At 39.3% G+C, this 13,524-nt stretch overlaps 1 protein-coding gene and 2 non-coding genes across 5 annotated transcripts in view; 2 read left to right on the top strand and 1 right to left on the bottom strand.

Moving 5' to 3' along the window:
* Positions 1-13,524, bottom strand: part of PPP2R5E (protein phosphatase 2 regulatory subunit B'epsilon) — a 184,550-nt gene that overhangs the window by 107,135 nt on the left and 63,891 nt on the right. The gene's annotated exons all lie outside the window — the stretch shown is intronic.
* On the top strand, positions 7,575-7,681 carry LOC129488937 (U6 spliceosomal RNA). The gene has a single exon (XR_008659778.1). It is a non-coding gene; the product is annotated as a U6 spliceosomal RNA (small nuclear RNA).
* Positions 9,081-9,222, top strand: LOC129489050 (small Cajal body-specific RNA 20). Its single transcript, XR_008659871.1, has one exon. It is a non-coding gene; the product is annotated as a small Cajal body-specific RNA 20 (non-coding RNA).

Genomic DNA, 13,524 nt, shown 5'->3' with positions numbered 1-13,524 from the left:
AGCACAATGGCTCACACCTATAATCCGAGCACTTTTGGAGGCTGAGGTGGGAAGATCAACACAGAAAGACCCTCGTCTCTACAAAAAAAAAAAAATTACAGCATCCTAATAAAAAGAGAAAATGTCTAATTCTGAAATTTTGACAATTTACATTGCTTGCTTGTACCATTAATGCACCCTGATATTACAAAGGTGACCAAGCAATAGCTTCTGAGCCATTTTTTACCCCACCCTGAAGTCCAAAGACAAGCATAGCATGCAGATGACAACATTTCTTTGAAAAAAACCAAGTGGAGCAAGTTCAAGAGAGACCACTCTGAATGACATTCATCTAGATTCCAGAAACTCTCATATTACATACATCTGCAAAAACACGCACCAGGCTCTCTTTGGGAATGGAGAGTACACATAAAAATGCGTAAGTTTCAAATTTCTGATAAAACCAGATGTCTTATGTATAGATTGTTCATAGACCCAGATGGGCCAGAAGAACCTCATTCATACAACTCTCACAAGTTTTCAGAATCTATCCTCTATTAAAAATATCACGATCTCCTACAGACAATATACTCTTTCAGGATCTTGACTATAAACAATGTCAAAATACACTTGTTAATTAATGAATGAATAACCCAAAATAAACAAGAGTCACTGAAGACAGGTCAGGTATTAGAAAAAGATAAGCATTCTAAAGAGCCATTTCCTGTTTCACAATAGTTTCTGAAAATCTTGAATGAGTCATCCTTTCCCAGTCATATCATGTATACATAATAATAGTAAAAACTTAGTAAGCACTTACTCTGTGGCAGTCACTATTCTAAGGAGTTTACATGTATTAACTCCTTTAACCCTTTCTACAATGCTGTGAGGTAGATATTACCAACCTTATTTTTACATATAAAAATTGACCCAAAGATATTTAGTAACTTGCCCACCATCACACAGCTGGAAAGGGGGCCCTGCTGAGCTTCAGACTTCCACAATCTGGCACCTGTACACTATCCCACCTCTGCTCAAGACTAATGAGAGCTGGCTTATCACTACTGATCATTTTTGCTTTCATCTAATACCTACAACATACACTGGAGGGACCATCTGGAAGGGTTAATCTTCCTAATCTTCCTAACAGACTCCTTAACATAGATTGAGGCAGACAAGCATTCTGTCATCTATCTCCTCTTTGTACCAAGCAAAATGCAACTACCAAGGGTTAGAAAGATTCTCCAGCTGGCCTGTTATTTCTGTTAATATTTAAAAGCCCCCTTAGGCTGGGCACAGTGACTCATGCCTGTCATCCCAGCACTGTTGGAGGCCAAGGCAGGTGGATCACCTGAGTCAGATGTTCAAGACCAACCTGGCCAACATGGCGAAACCCCATCTCTACTAAAAATACAAAAATTAATCGGGCATGGTGACGGGCACCTGTAATCCCAGCTACTCGGGAGGCTGAGGCAGGAGAATCAGTTGAACCCCGGAGGCGGAGGTTGCAGTGAGCTGAGATCGCGCCATTGCACTCCAGCCTGGGCGACAAGAGTGAATCTCCATCTCAAAAAAAATAAAATAAAGGACGTCTTTACATTAGTGTTAAGTCTCTCGAAAGATGATTCGAAGTCTTCTCTAACCTTCCAGCCTTCTCCTTTGCACTAAAGCTGGCTTACTTCAAGACTTCAACCTTGTTTGGATTTAATTTACTGTTCAGGAAAATGTAATGACAGAGAAGTTTGGTTATTTCATTTTGTTCTGAACACCTGACATTTGTTGAACTCGCATACAATTTGGAGTCTGAGAGTTCAAATCTGTATTATCACCAGCACAGCCTAAGGTCAATTAGAAAGCCAGTTAGGTTGAATTGCTTTCAGCTAGTGATGGGACCGAAAGGAAGCATGAATATAACAAGGAATAAACAAAGGAAAGGTGGAAGATATTTTAGGCAAGAACAGCACAGAGGTGACAGTGAGCACATTACGGGAGAAATTATAAGAAGATATGCATGTCTAGGGCATGGAAGACAGGTGACTAGAAAAAGTGGGAAACGAGAGGGAGGAGTGAGGACATACCTGGCCAGAAAGGACTTTACAAACTGCAGGGTAACCTGAGTTTCATGTGGCTGACAACACAGAAATGTGGGACAGGAGCAAACATAATGAGAAGTGTTTTGGCAGGGGCTGAAGGGAGGCAATCAAATTAGCCAAAAACAATGTCATCAGTACCAAGCATGAAGAGTTATGAGGGCTTATACGAAGCTGATGGGCATGGAAAAATAGAAGAAAAAGAAGACCGAGATACCAGAAGGTAAGAAACAAAGGGATTTTTTTTATTATGTTAGATATAACAGAAAGGAAAGACAGTCAAAGATTACTAATGTTTCCAGGTTGGGAAAATGATGATACTGTCAGTAAAAATGAAACAATCAGACAGAGAAGTTAGTCAAGGAAGTTCATGAACTGTAGTGGCAACAATGGAATGTGAGGTAACTCCAAGGGAGAAAAAAACTCAAAATAGAACTGGAAACAAGGGGCTAAATTAAACGGTAGAGATTCCAGAGTTTTCCCATAAAGGTGAAAGTTGAAATCAAAGGAACAGATAAGCTCAATGACTGAGTAAGTGGAAAACTAAGAACAGAAGGTTAAAAATGGAACCATGGGGCAGCTAGAGACAAGATAAAGAAAACTCAACAATGAGGCAGAAAACTCAGGATAGGAAGGGACAGACAACCAAGATGATGAAGTGCCCGCAAAAACAAGAAGTAAAGCTCTGAGACATTTTCCAGTGCTAATAGTGTACTAAAGATATACAAGAGTAAAACCTTCTGTAATTTTAAAGAAATGCCTCTAAATGCTAATGAAACAACCAAAACAGCTCTCTAAGAAGTCTGATGCAATCAGACTCAAGAGGCTGTGACAGGGCTAATTGTAATTTGGTTTTGGTGTGGATTTTATTAAATGAAGAAGAGTAACAGGAAAAGGGGATGAGATGGAGAGAGAAAATCAAGTCTGTTAAAGTTTTTAGAAACTTGGGAGTTTTAACCCACATGCATTTGACTTTAACATTAAATTCTTATTAGTGACGTCAGAAAAAATTGCAATAGAAAAGCCAAGGTGAAAAGAAAATAGTGAAAGGTAAAGAGAAGGAACCTGGATTTAATTCCAGATTCAGTAAAGAATCATGACAGTATTAGAGTCGGAGTGAGCATATGGTTTGTATTATTAAAACCTGAGGGAGAGACATGCTTATGATTTGTATTGTTAAAAAGATCACTCTGGTCACTATGAGTTGAACGAATGGAAAAGAGGCAAGAAACAGGGACACCAGTTAGGAGACTACAGCTACATAGGAGGCAACTGTTACAGAATCGTGATAAGGATTGGAGACAAAGTGGACAAATTAGAGATAATTTACTGGAGAAAGAATTGGTAGAATCAATTGTGCTTGCTGATAGAAACCACTCTGGGGGGAGAATACAGAGGTGAAAAGTGACTAAGAGACAGAGAGGGATCAAAGGTACTCTTGGCACTTGCCCCACTTCTCCACGTTCAGTGAGTGGGAGCCAGGTTGTCTGGTTTGAGCACCTGGGTGAACAGAGGAGTCAGCAAGTAAAAGAGGGAAGAAATAGTTTGGTGGGGGAAATCAAGTGTTACACTCACAATATGTTACATTAGAGATGTTTATAAGACACATACATGGAAATGTATTGTATATACAAGACCAAAGTCTGAAAAGGGTGAGGTGGAGATAGAAATGTGGGCACCTCAGATGGGCGCAGTGGCGTGCTCCTGTAATCCCAGCTACTCGGGAGGCTGAGATGGGAGGATGGCTTGAGCCCAGGGAGGTCGAGACTGCAGTGAACCACAACTGCACCACTGTACTCCAGCCTGGGCAATAGAGTGAGACCCCATCTCAAAAAAAAAGAAGAAGAAGAAAAGCAAAGGAAATGTCATATTTGGGGGGAAAAAAAGGAAGAAAAGAAATGTGGGCACCAACAATATATAAATGGTAATATATAAGTGGTCTTAAAGCCAATAAGCCGGATGAACTTACCTACGGCAAGAGTGCAGAAAGTGAAGCAGAAGGAGCTCTGAAGAAACCCAACACTTACAAGTTGAGTAGAGAAGGAAGAGCCAGCTAAGAGAATGAGACAAAACAGCCAGAGGCAAAAGGAAAACCTAGATCCCTGAGGAATCGCCACACTAGAACTAGAAATACCATTTGACCCAGCCATCCCATTACTGGGTATATACCCAAAGGACTATAAATCATGCTGCTATAAAGACACATGCACACGTATGTTTATTGTGGCACTATTCACAATAGCAAAGAGTTGGAACCAACCCAAATGTCCAACAACGATAGACTGGATTAAGAAAATGTGGCACATATACACCATGGAATACTATGCAGCCATAAAAAATGATGAGTTCGTGTCCTTTGTAGGGACATGGATGAAACTGGAAAACATCATTCTCAGTAAACTATCGCAAGGACAAAAAACCAAACACCGCATGTTCTCACTCATAGGTGGGAATTGAACAATGAGAACTCATGGACACAGGAAGGGGAACATCACGCTCCGGGGACTGTTGTGGGGTGGGGGGAGGGGGGAGGGACAGCATTAGGAGATACACCTAATGCTAAATGACGAGTTAATGGGTGCAGGAAATCAACATGGCACATGGATACATATGTAACAAACCTGCACATTCTGCACATGTACCCTAAAACCCTAAAGTATAATAAAAAAAAAAAAAAAAAAGGAAAACCTGAGCAGGGTCACAGAAGCCAAAGAAGAGTATGTTTCTACAAGGAAAATGTGGACAAATGTCCAACGTTGCTGAGAGACATGTGACATGGAGGTGGCCCTGACAAGAGTAATTTCAGTGAAGCGATGATCAAGGCAGATCAACCCACACCTCACCCTCCCTGCCCTATCAACATGGCTTATCACTTCTTTGCTTCTTTTTCTTGGGTCTTTCAGCATCTATTCCTGCCTTCGACAACTCTTTATCAAATTCAAACTTCCCTAGAGAAAGGTTCTGCTGGAACATCATTTCACTCTCATCTCTGTTGGGTAGAAGCTCTGGGCCACGTTATGCCTTGCCTATAGACCAGATGGTCTTAGGTCATGGAGCCACCCAATCCGACACATGAGACCAGAACACACGTACCACATGACATCCATTAGAAGGGGGTGTCTGGATATAAAGGGGCAGTCTAAGTCCTGGCCTGTTTCCAACACACTTTACAAATATTTAAATCAAAGACCAATGAACACTTTTAGTGATGAAAGTCTAAGGAAGCTTATGAATTCTAGGCAGTTTACTTTTTCTTAACTTGGGATGGGTATCCAGATGTTCAATATACCACTGCTTTTTTATATCTTACAATTAGTTTACAAAAATTATTTATAATCTTTCAATTAGATAATACATTGAAGACTGACAATTTTTAGAGGAAAAACTACAAAGGCAAAGAAAAACTGTTTATAGGTATGAAGTCACAACATTTAACACACTTAATGATTTAAAGAAAAAAACTGCCTAGAAGTGGCTTTTAAAACTTTTATGATAAAATGTTAAAAAATGTAAGAAAAGATAGTTTTTTTTAATAGCATGCATTCATTCCCTATTAAAGAGAAGGAAAAAGTTTCCATCCAAAAATATTCAGGCCCTATAATTTTAACCCACAGGAAAGCCAAGCTAAAATGAAAAAACATTCAAAGGGAAGTTTACAGTGGAAACTCTGACAAATGCTTAACTACAGTGTCATGAACAGCACTGCTATTGTATGCATGTCTATATATTCAAACTTGAATACATACATTCTTCATTTCAATTCATGGCCATAAAAATAGAGGATTACGATACTTAAATCTTCTATCTGTCATTGATAAACCTAAACAACAACAACAAAAGTAAAAGCATTAACACAAGCTGGAGTCAGAATATTCCACAAACAATGCCCTCACATTTGAAAGTCGGAAGAATGCTAACTTAAACCTGTATAATGCTCAAGTTTTTCAAGCATTCTCAAAACGTATTATTTCTTCTTCTTTCCCCCTCCCCGCCCTTTTGCTTTTTGTTGTTGTTGTTCTCATGGAAGGCACAACACTGGATCAAAATGAGTAATTGCATTTAATGATCCTACCAACCCAGTGAGCTAGGCTGGCTAGGTTTGATACTCACTTTGCAATTGAAAAACCCAAATTCACCAAAGATAAATGCTTTGCTCAAAAGTATATTTCAGTAACACAGATTATATTCAAGTACATATCTTATAGGCTACAAAAAGACCACTCCTCCTTCCACTAAAGTTTATATTATTAATAACATACCCTTTAATAAGGAGGCTTCAAATCCCTGCTGAATCAGTTCAAATATCACATACCATACTCTGACTTCTAAATCAGACTCTACTATCCACCCAAGTAATAGTTAATCGATCAATGATTAGCAGTTTTTAGGCATTCAATGCCCTACTATACGGGTGTATTACCAGCACACAGAACCCTATACTGCTGGTGGTCACTGTTCTATCCTTAGAATTTTAAGTGCCTTTAGATCCATTAACAATTAGTAATCATAAAATAATCTTTAAATTACTTATTCATGACATTCACAAATAAGATCATATATTTAACACAAACTTAACTGAATAAGAAGCTACTTTATTATACCTGACTAGTGTCCACTAACAGCTGAAAACTAAGAACAAGAGGAATCACTTAGACTGTAGAGTAGTAGAGTCTTTTTTATGACTTTACTACAAACATACACACACACAAAATATGAATCCAATACATCTCCGTTTCTAAATGGTGATTTACAAGGACCAAATCTCCACACCTCCCATTTAATTAATGGGCTGTTCTCAGGAGTAGGCTTATAAAGGCCACAATGCCTACTAAATATTTGGATTACAGCCAAAGAGTATCAGCATCTGCACCATTTCGTAAAAAAGAAAACCATTCTCATTAAAAAATTAAGACAGCATATAATACTACTACTACACCTACTACACATCTGCCTCAGCCAAACTCAATAGACCATCTAAAAGCAAATGTGCAATGTGGTAATATTAAATAATATAAATAACCACCATTTATTGAGTACTCAATACATTCCAGGAACTGCCAACCTGCTTTAATGATAACAACAACAAAAATTGCAGCTAACATTTATTGATCCTTGATAGTGAGCCAGACAATGTTCTATGTGGTTTACAGAAATTATTTCACAACATCACACATTACAAATGGAGAATCCAAGATACATAGAGACTAAGTATTTCACCCAAGGTCATATTGGCAATTAAAAGAGGGGAAGGGGAGAGAGAAAAAAAGCAGTAATGAAGACAGCAGATGGGAAGGAGAGGGGAAGAGGGAGTAAGAAAAAAAGGGAAAAACAAATTAGATACATTACCTATAAAACTTAGTTGCCAAATAAATGCAAATACTCATTTTAAGGAAGGTCCTTAAAACTTTTCAAAGAAAAGTGTAAGGCAGCCATAAGGTTAAGGGTCTCTTATCTATACAATACAGGATCTTACTGAAAAAGCTCTTAATAAAAATGTACACTGAAGTGCTACCACTTCAGCAGCATATATACTAAAACTGGAATGATACAGAGAAGATTAGCATGGCCCCTTTTAAGAGAAAAAAATTTAAATATATATATATATAATTTTTAAATATATACTGAAACTACAAATCCAAAAATCCACGTGAGAGAAACAATGAAGTCCAACTGATATTGCTCTTATGCAAAATATGGACAACCAATTCAGCTTGGAGATCCTTCAACTATTCACTTGAGGCTGCTTTCCCACTTCAAATGGGGAAATAAAAATGACATAGCTTAGCTTCAGTTAATACTTGGTCACCTGCTGAAACTACATATAAGGAAACCAAAGAAGGGCAAATTGAATAAAGGTTTTTATGATGTGGATATCTCTCCTGTAGAACTGAAAACAGACTATCTTCAAATGACTTGGGACACAGCGAATGACAACTTGTGGTCCTCTGCAACCTAACATCTGGCCTCATTTTGAGAATGGTGAAACTGAAACCCAGAGGTCTCAATGAAACTTTTGGTTTTACAATTATTCAGGATCTCAAAGAGCTTTTTAAAAATATGGATTATGTCTACCAATATTTACCACATTAAAATTAAAAATGGGAAAATTTTAATATTTATTAATTCATTTCAATACAATTGTAAATATTTTTTAAACTACATTTTCCTCAAAAAAAAGAGTGAGAAAAGTGGCACCATTTTACACTTTTATACATCTCTTTAATGTCTGGCTTAATAGAAAGCAGTTGGATTCTCAAAACCCACTTTTGCTTCAATTTCTTGCAACAGTACAGGTAATGTAGATTCTGGAAAACACAGTATACTCACGAGACGGGGAAAAAACATAATGTCTTAGTATTACTATAAAATTAGTTTTGACCTCACAGACCCCAGAAAAGGTCTCAGGAACCTTTGGGGATCCCCAAAGCATGCTTTGAGAACCACTAATCTAGGATATGAAGTACACACTGAGAAACCATGAGAACCTGGCTCCAATGCTGACTTACCCTGAGAGGAGATTAAGTCACTTAACTTCTCTAGATGCCAATCTCCTTCTCAATAAAGAAATCATTGCCCGGGTACGGTGGCTCATGCCTGTAATCCCAGCACTTTGGGAGCCCGAGGCGGGGCAGATCACTTGAGGCCAGGAGTTCGAGACCAGCCTGGCCACTATGGCGAAACCCCATCTTGAACTAAAAATACAAAAACAAAATTAGCCGGGTACGGTGATGCACACCTGTAGTAGTCCCAGCTACTTGAGAGTCTGAGGCATGAGAAATGCTTGAACCCAGGAGAAGGAGGTTGCAGTGAGCTGAGATCATGCCACTGCACTCCACCATGAGTGACAGAGTGAGACTGTTTCAAAAAAAGAAAGAAAGAAAGAAAAAAATCATTAAGAACAATACCTATCACCAGTCTGTTAATCCCAGATTTCATAATAAAGATGAAAACACACAGAGATATACTCTGAGCTCTCTGGAAGATTAACTTCTATATAAAGTCAACTTCCAGGGCCTCTCTCCCATGGTGCTGTGGGCGGGGGAGGAGGGGTGCTTTTCTCCTCAGCGAAGACTGGAGGCCGACATCAGCCCTCAAGGATCATCCTCAGAACTGCCACGAGCTGGGCAGCCTTGTTTTCCTACCTCACACATTTATAGTAAAATAAACAAATAAATAAAGCCAACTTCTCAGGTACTATTCAGGTGAAAGTTTCACCTGTCTGTCCCTAAACATTCTAGTTCCATTCACTTGGCACCTTGCTAAACGAACTGACTGGTTTGTTTGTCCACACTTAGAACAGACACTGAACAAAACATAACTTAAGTCTTTAGTACAATAAAGGTAAGAAGTGGCTGCCTGTTTAACTCAGTCTATGTAGCACCTAACAACATACTGACAACAAACTAAAATTCTTTTCAACAAATCTTAACTGAAAAGGATGATCTCTGAGAATGGGAGGACCTAAAAAAAAATTCTCGCTGAATCCCAGTTAGTGAAATGAAACTGATGGAGAGGGAAGAACTAATATATGCAATAAAAGATTAGGTTAAACCAGATGCAAGTGCCAATTTTATACATCAAGATGGTCAAATATTGGAAATTTCATCTGGTTCAACCTAAAAGAATGCCTTATTTTGTTAACACTCAGACTAACGGTGTTAATGCACCAAAGGTCGCTACTCAAATTTGAATGCATACATGGTAAAACTTTCCACAAATAATTTTTGCTTTGTTTTTCCTTTTTGTAATATAAATATTAAAATATACTCAAAAGTAGAAAGGACAGTATAATAAACCTTCACATACTCATCACCCAGGATCAACAATTACCAACCTTTTACCAATCTTACTCCACAGATAATTTTAAGGAAATCCATTTCCACAGCCTCGATTTTCTTTTTCTTAAGAGTTGGGGTCTCGGCCAGGTGCGGTGGCTCATGCCTGTAATCCCAGCACTTTGGGAGGCCGAGGAGGGTGGATCACGGGAGGCCAGGAGTTCGGGACCAGCCTGGCCAACATGGTGAAACCCCGTCTCTACTAAAAATACAAAAATTAGCCGGGTGTGTTAGTGTGCCTGTAATCCCAGCTACTCGGGAGGCTGAGGTGGGAGAATTGCTTGAATCTGGGAGGCAGAGGCTGCAGTGAACCGAGATCACGCCACTGCACTCCAGCGTAGGCAACAGAGCAAGACCCTGTCTCAAAAAAAGAGTTGGGGTCTCACTCTGTTACCCAGGCTGAAGTGCAGTAGAGTGATAATAGTTCAATGCAGCCTCCAACTCCTGGGCTCAAGGAATCCTCCCACCTCAACCTCCCAAGAAGCTGGGACTACAGGCACAAGCCACCATGCCCTGCTATTTTTTTAATTTTTGGTAGACATAGGGACTCACTTTCTTGCGCAGGCTGGTCTCGAACTCCTAGCCTCAAGTGATCCTCCTTTCTCGGCCTCTCAAAGTGCCAGGATTACAGGCATGAGCCACTGTGCCTGGTCAGACTCCATTTTTTTATGTATTTCATCCTAAAACCACCAGCTTGAAATCTTGTCTGTAATGGCACTGCAAATTCTTCCTTTTCAGCTTCCCTTTCAAAATCTTCCTTCTCTCACATTAAAAGGAGAAACACACCTGCTCACTGATCCCAAACCTTAGCACAGCTCACTTCCCTCCCTGTCACCAAACAAAGGGTCAGTTTGAGTGTTAAGAAAATAGCAACTGGAAAACAAATTCTTTTGCAAATCTAGTAGTTTATCTGCTTTCAACAATACTGAAGGAGGATCTAACCAGTTGTCATCAAAAATAATTTTTGGTGATAGATTGATTTTTGACACATAACTCAGAAACAGTTGAAGGGATTGAGTGATGTTGCAGTAACAGAACACTTCCCATTCCTATCTCTTATTTATATAATTAGGATTTGTCAGTGCTTTATCACAATAAAAAAGAAAAGTATGAAATAGAATTGGCCGGGTGTGGTGGCTCACACCTGTAATCCCAACACTTTGGGAGGCCAAGGCGGGTGAATCACCTGAGGTCAAGAGTTCGAGACCAGCTGGCCAACATGCTGAAACTCCGTCTCTACTTAAAAAATTAACTGGGCGTGGTAGTGCACACCTGTAATCCCAGCTACTAGGGAGGGTGAGGCAGGGGAATTGCTTGAACTGAGGGGACGGAGGTTGCAGTGAGCTGAGGTCGTGCCACCACACTCCAGCCTGGGCAATAGAGCAAGACTCCATCTCAAAAAAAAAAAAAAAGACAATTGATGCTAAATCCCCATTCTGGCAATAATCAATATTTACCCATGTATGAAGAGCTCATTTATTTAATTAAAAAAAAAAAGCCACAGTCCCATGCATTTCATTGACATACATTTCCAATAAATATTTAATATTTTTAACAATCATTTATCAAAATGTAATACCTTTATATTAGTTTGAATTATGTGATAACGGCAATGGCAAATTCTGTTCACTTCTGAATTGAATTAACATTGACAGCCTCATGGTCACAAGACATTTTAACTTTTTTTATTTTAAAATGATATATTTTTAAAGTATGAGAAGTATGAGAGGGTTATCAGTTAATAAGACTTTGAAGTCTAAAAATGTTTTTTATTCTGACAAAATGCTGGATGAGTACAATGGAAATACAACTTCAATAAATAAAGAATTCAATTTTTTAGAAGATGATAGTAGGAAACAAATTGCTGTCCACCAGTACCATTAAATACATATATAAAAGTAATGAAACAGTTTAATTATTAAATGTCAACATTTTAAAATATCCTAGAAATTACATGCTATGCAACTATGTAAACATGTAGAAAAAAAACTTTTCAGAATCAATACAAAAAATACATTGTTTTACAAAATTCTTTCAAGCCTATATGAGCAAAAATGTTTGAAAACTGTTGGCGTGGAGGCCGAGCACAGTGACTCATGTCTGTAATCCCAGCACTGCGGGAGGCTGAGGTGGGCAGATCACCTGAGGTCAGGCGTTCGAGCCTGGCCAACATAGTGAAACGCCGTCTCTTCTAAAAATACAAAATTAGCCAGGCATGGTGGCGCGTGCTTGTAATCTCAGCTACTCAGGAGGCTGAGGCACAAGAATTGCTTGAACCCGGGAGGTGGAGGTTGCAGTGAGCCAAGATTGCGCCACTGCATTCCAGCCTGGGTGATAGAGCGAGACTCCATCTTGGAAAACAACAACAACAACAACAACAAACTGTTGCCATGGGTCATGCGTGATTTTAGCCTCTATTTAGATGGTATTCTGAAAACATGACCTTTGGTGAAATCTTTATTTATTTAGTTGTTGGGTTTTGGTTTACGCAAGAAAGGGGGGTAATATGAGAAGGCATGAAACACATCTGGCTGACTCGGACATCTGAAACTAATAAATAGAGTAAACCAGACTGTTAACAAAACATTTAATCTGAATGCATAAAAATCTTAAGAAGTGTTTAATTATATTTACTTTTAAGTACCAAAACAAGGCACAGACAGCCCCTAGAAAATCTAACAGAATAAACTGTTCATCATCAGTTTAATTTACCCAAGGCCTACTGTGAGCTGGGCCCTCAACATACAAGTACACATTCCTTCAACAAATAATTTTGAGCATTTTCTAGGGCTCAGACACTGTTCTAGGTACCGACAATACGGCAGTGAACAAAAGTGACAAAGATTTCTGTCCTGCTGGAGTTTACGCTCTAGCAGGATGCACAGATAATAAACATTAGAAATAAGAACATAATACAGGCACGGCCCAGTGGCTCACACCTGTCATCCTAGGACTTTGGGAAGCTGAGGCAGGCAGATGGCTTGAGCCCAGGAGTTTGAGACCAGCCTGGGCAACATAGCAAGATCTCGTCTGTACTTTTAAAATATAAATAAAAATTTTTTTAAAAAATCATATGGTATGTTGAAAAGGGAAAAGTGCAAGAGAAAAAATAAGCAGAGCAAGGAAAAGAACATGGGGAGAGAGGGGTCACAATTTTAAACAGAATGCACTCGCAGACATAAAGAAGATAGATATTTGCCTAATTATGACATCAGTGTGGTAAGTACTATAGGAGATTAAGGCTCTCAGTGGGAATGAGGAGGAGATACCTAGTTCTCCCTCAAAGAGGTAGTGATATCTGAGCCAACTCTTGAGAGAGCAAAAAGAAGTTGGCCAGAACCACAAGAGAAAGAAGGGCTCTCCTAGCCAAGAGAATAAACAACCTGTGCAGAAAGGGCACAGAGAGGTGCACATACACAGCGCATTCATGGCAGGCAGCTCCCCGTGAACTTGGAGGAGGTAAGAGGGCGCCACTAGAGAGAAACTGGGCAGGTTCAGATCCGAGAGCTTCCATTTTCTGCTGTGGGGTCCAAGGGAGCACACTACCAGCTCCTGCAGGCAGCTCCATGAAAGGTGGGTCCACAGGGGCCACACTAGAGACAGAGACCTATTGACACTCC

The sequence above is a fragment of the Symphalangus syndactylus genome, chromosome 8, assembly GCF_028878055.3.
Source record: "Symphalangus syndactylus isolate Jambi chromosome 8, NHGRI_mSymSyn1-v2.1_pri, whole genome shotgun sequence".
Classification (NCBI taxonomy): Eukaryota; Metazoa; Chordata; class Mammalia; order Primates; family Hylobatidae; genus Symphalangus; species Symphalangus syndactylus.
This window is presented reverse-complemented; position numbering and strand designations above follow the sequence as displayed.